The sequence below is a fragment of the Oncorhynchus masou genome, chromosome 24 (assembly GCF_036934945.1).
Source record: "Oncorhynchus masou masou isolate Uvic2021 chromosome 24, UVic_Omas_1.1, whole genome shotgun sequence".
Classification (NCBI taxonomy): Eukaryota; Metazoa; Chordata; class Actinopteri; order Salmoniformes; family Salmonidae; genus Oncorhynchus; species Oncorhynchus masou.
Genome location: NC_088235.1, coordinates 114,676,043 through 114,681,042, shown reverse-complemented (window position 1 = coordinate 114,681,042; position 5,000 = coordinate 114,676,043). Strand labels below are relative to the sequence as shown.

At 44.5% G+C, this 5,000-nt stretch overlaps 1 protein-coding gene across 1 annotated transcript in view; it reads right to left on the bottom strand.

Annotated features, from left to right (window-relative positions):
• The window catches only part of LOC135511527 (lipoma-preferred partner homolog), a 458,670-nt gene that overhangs the window by 333,690 nt on the left and 119,980 nt on the right, over positions 1–5,000 (bottom strand). The gene's annotated exons all lie outside the window — the stretch shown is intronic.

Below are 5,000 nucleotides of genomic sequence, written 5' to 3'. Positions count from 1 at the left end.
CGGGTTGGATGCGCGCTGTGTTAATAAGAAGCAGTGCGGCTTGGTTGGGTTGTGTATCGGAGGACGCATGACTTTCGACCTTCGTCTCTCCCGAGCCCGAACGGGAGTTGTAGCGATGAGACAAGACAGTAACTACTAACAATTGGACACCATGAAAAAAGGGAGAAAATAAAATAAAATAAAAAGGTCTCTACTATGGAAACACGAGTCAATCAACTCCACCAATTCAGTACCTCTTGAGAACTGTAACTTGGTCGACAAAAAAAACTAAAACGTTTGATTTCACATCATTTGATAATTTTGTTATAAAGAGTACATATTCAACAACAATTAATTGATGAATGAAATTGTATTTTGGTGTCAAATCGCCAGTTTGGCAACCCATTCTTTATGGGTTGAATTGACATATAAACAAAGGTCAAATTAAACATTACAATAATTCACTGCGGTCATTTTTTTTTATTGTTAAAAATTGTGGCCAGTCTATCTATGGGTAACAGGGTTGACATGTACAGTACAACCCACTCTGTATTCCACCACAAAACATCAGCGTTGCCCTTAAAATGAATCACTCATTACATGAAATAAATGAATCATTAATCACATGAAATAAATGAATCACTCATTACATTAAATAATTGAATCATTAATCACATGAAATAAATGAATCATTAATCACATGAAATAAATGAATCATTAATCACATGAAATAAATGAATCACTCATTTCATGAAATAAATTACTCATTAATCACATTAAATAAATGAATCACTCATTACATGAAATAAATGAATCACTAATCACACTAATTAATCGCTAATCACATTAAAAAATTGCTAATGCTCAGAGATTAATTGATCAACGCCACAAAATAAGTAAGTCGTTACAGTAGTGACCGTTTGACTTGGCAGTGCGATACACATTTTTAATTGGTAGCAAAGGTTCAACAATGTTTCTTCTTTCCTAAGAAACGACCCCTGATTAACCCTGTGTCTTTAGTAGTAATGTACCCTGATTAACCCTGTGTCTTTAGTAGTAATGTACTCTGATTAACCCTGTGTCTTTAGTAGTAATGTACCCTGATTAACCCTGTGTCTTTAGTAGTAATGTACTCTGATTAACCCTGTGTCTTTAGTAATAATGTACTCTGACCCTGATTAACAGCGTGTCTTTAGTAGTAATGTACTCTGACCCTGATTAACCCTGTGTCTTTAGTAATAATGTACCCTGATTAACCCTGTGTCTTTAGTAGTAATGTACCCTGATTAACCCTGTGTCTTTAGTAATAATGTACTCTGATTAACCCTGTGTCTTTAGTAATAATGTACTCTGATGAACCCTGTGTCTTTAGTAATAATGTACCCTGATTAACCCTGTGTCTTTAGTAATAATGTACTCTGACTAACCCTGTGTCTTTAGTAGTAATGTACTCTGGTTAAAGGGTAAACAGTACAGTTCCCGGGGTTAAAGGGTAAACAGTACGGTTCCCGGGGTTAAAGGGTTAACAGTACGGTTCTCGGGGTTAAAGGGTTAAAGGGTAAACAGCACGGTTCCCGGGGTTAAAGGGTTAAAGGATAAACAGTATGGTTCCCGGGGTTAAAGGGTAAACAGTACGGTTCCCGGGGTTAAAGGGTTAAATGGTTAACAGTACGGTTCCCGGGGTTAAAGGGTAAACAGTACGGTCCCCGGGGTTAAAGGGTTAACAGTACGGTTCTCGGGGTTAAAGGGTTAAAGGGTAAACAGCACGGTTCCCGGGGTTAAAGGGTTAAAGGATAAACAGTATGGTTCCCGGGGTTAAAGGGTAAACAGTACGGTTCCCGGGGTTAAAGGGTAAACAGTACGGTTCCCAGGGTTAAAGGGTAAACGGGACGGTTCCCGGGGTTAAAGGGTAAACAGTACGGTTCCCGGGGTTAAAGGGTTAAAGGGTAAACAGTATGGTTCCCGGGGTTAAAGGGTAAGTAAACAGTACGGTTCCCGGGGTTAAAGGGTTAAAGGGTAAACAGTACGGTTCCCGGGGTTAAAGGGTAAACAGTACGGTTCCCGGGGTTAAAGGGTTAAAGGGTAAACAGTACGGTTCCCGAGGTTAAAGGGTTAAAGGGTAAACAGTACAGTTCCCGGGGTTAAAGGGTAAACAGTACGGTTCCCGGGGTTAAAGGGTTAAAGGGTTAACAGTACGGTTCCCGGGGTTAAAGGGTTAAAGGGTTAACAGTACGGTTCCCGGGGTTAAAGGGTTAAAGGGTAAACAGTACGGTTCCCGGGGTTAAAGGGTTAAAGGGTTAACAGTACGGTTCCCGGGGTTAAAGGGTTAAAGGGTAAACAGTACGGTTCCCGGGGTTAAAGGGTTAAAGGGTTAACAGTATGGTTCCCGGGGTTAAAGGGTTAAAGGGTTAACAGTACGGTTCCCGGGGTTAAAGGGTTAAAGGGTAAACAGTACGGTTCCCGGGGTTAAAGGGTAAACAGTACAGTTCCCGGGGTTAAAGGGTTAAAGGGTAAACAGTACGGTTCCCGGGGTTAAAGGGTTAAAGGGTTAACAGTATGGTTCCCGGGGTTAAAGGGTTAAAGGGTAAACAGTACGGTTCCCGGGGTTAAAGGGTAAACAGTACGGTTCCCGGGGTTAAAGGGTTAAAGGGTAAACAGTACGGTTCCCGGGGTTAAAGGGTAAACAGTACAGTTCCTGGGTTAAAGGGTAAACAGTACGGTTCCTGGGTTAAAGGGTTAAAGGGTAAACAGTACGGTTCCTGGGTTAAAGGGTAAACAGTACGGTTCCTGGGGTTAAAGGGTAAACAGTACGGTTCCTGGGTTAAAGGGTTAACAGTACGGGTTCCTGGGTTAAAGGGTAAACAGTACGGTTCCCGGGGTTAAAGGGTAAACAGCACGCTTCCGGGTTAAAGGGTAAACAGTACGGTTCCCGGGGTTAAAGGGTTAAAGGGTAAACAGTACGGTTCCCGGGGTTAAAGGGTTAAAGGGTAAACAGTACGGTTCCCAGGGTTAAAGGGTTAAAGGGTAAACAGTACGGTTCCCGGGGTTAAAGGGTTAAAGGGTAAACAGTACGGTTCCCGGGGTTAAAGGGTAAACAGTATGGTTCCCGGGGTTAAAGGGTTAACAGTACGGTTCCCGGGGTTAAAGGGTTAAAGGGTAAACAGTACGGTTCCTGGGTTAAAGGGTTAACAGTACGGTTCCGGGTTAAAGGGTTAAAGGGTAAACAGTACGGTTCCCGGGGTTAAAGGGTTAAAGGGTAAACAGTACGGTTCCCGGGGTTAAAGGGTTAAAGGGTAAACAGTACGGTTCCCGGGGTTAAAGGGTAAACAGTACGGTTCCCGGGGTTAAAGGGTTAAAGGGTTAACAGTACGGTTCCCGGGGTTAAAGGGTTAAAGGGTAAACAGTACGGTTCCCGGGGTTAAAGGGTTAACAGTACGGTTCCCGGGGTTAAAGGGTTAAAGGGTAAACAGTACAGTTCCCAGGGTTAAAGGGTTAAAGGGTAAACAGTACAGTTCCCGGGGTTAAAGGGTTAACAGTACAGTTCCCGGGGTTAAAGGGTAAACAGTACGGTTCCCGGGGTTAAAGGGTAAACAGTACGGTTCCCGGGGTTAAAGGGTAAACAGTACGGTTCCCGGGGTTAAAGGGTTAAAGGGTTAACAGTACGGTTCCCGGGGTTAAAGGGTTAAAGGGTAAACAGTACGGTTCCCGGGGTTAAAGGGTAAACAGTACGGTTCCCGGGGTTAAAGGGTAAACAGTACGGTTCCCGGGGTTAAACGGTAAACAGTACGGTTCCCGGGGTTAAAGGGTTAACAGTACGGTTCCCGGGGTTAAAGGGTTAAAGGGTAAACAGTACGGTTCCCGGGGTTAAAGGGTAAACAGTACGGTTCCCGGGGTTAAAGGGTTAAAGGGTAAACAGTACGGTTCCCGGGGTTAAAGGGTAAACAGTACGGTTCCCGGGGTTAAAGGGTAAACAGTACGTTTCCCGGGGTTAAAGGGTTAAAGGGTAAACAGTACGGTTCCCGGGGTTAAAGGGTTAAAGGGTAAACAGTACGGTTCCCGGGTTAAAGGGTTAAAGGGTAAACAGTACGGTTCCCGGGTTAAAGGGTTAAAGGGTAAACAGTACGGTTCCTGGGTTAAAGGGTTAAAGGGTAAACAGTACGGTTCCCGGGTTAAAGGGTTAACAGTACGGTTCCTGGGTTAAAGGGTAAACAGTACGGTTCCTGGGGTTAAAGGGTAAACAGTACGGTTCCCGGGGTTAAAGGGTTAACAGTACGGTTCCCGGGGTTAAAGGGTAAACAGTACGGTTCCCGGGGTTAAAGGGTTAAAGGGTAAGCAGTACGGTTCCCGGGGTTAAAGGGTAAACAGTACAGTTCCCGGGGTTAAAGGGTAAACAGTACAGTTCCCGGGGTTAAAGGGTTAAAGGGTAAACAGTACGGTTCCCGGGGTTAAAGGGTAAACAGTACAGTTCCCAGGGTTAAAGGGTTAAAGGGTTAATTAACAGTACGGTTCCCGGGGTTAAAGGGTAAACAGTACAGTTCCCGGGGTTAAAGGGTTAAAGGGTAAACAGTACGGTTCCCGGGGTTAAAGGGTTAAAGGGTAAACAGTACGGTTCCCGGGGTTAAAGGGTTAACAGTACGGTTCCCGGGGTTAAAGGGTTAAAGGGTAAACAGTACGGTTCCCGGGGTTAAAGGGTTAAAGGGTAAACAGTACGGTTCCCGGGGTTAAAGGGTTAAAGGGTAAACAGTATGGTTCCCGGGGTTAAAGGGTAAACAGTACGGTTCCCAGGGTTAAAGGGTTAAAGGGTAAACAGTACGGTTCCTGGGGTTAAAGGGTTAAAGGGTTAACAGTACGGTTCCCGGGGTTAAAGGGTTAAAGGGTAAACAGTACGGTTCCCGGGGTTAAAGGGTAAACAGTACAGTTCCCGGGTTTAAAGGGTTAAAGGGTAAACAGTACGGTTCCCGGGGTTAAAGGGTTAAAGGGTAAACAGTACGGTTCCCGGGGTTAAAGGGTTAACAGTACGG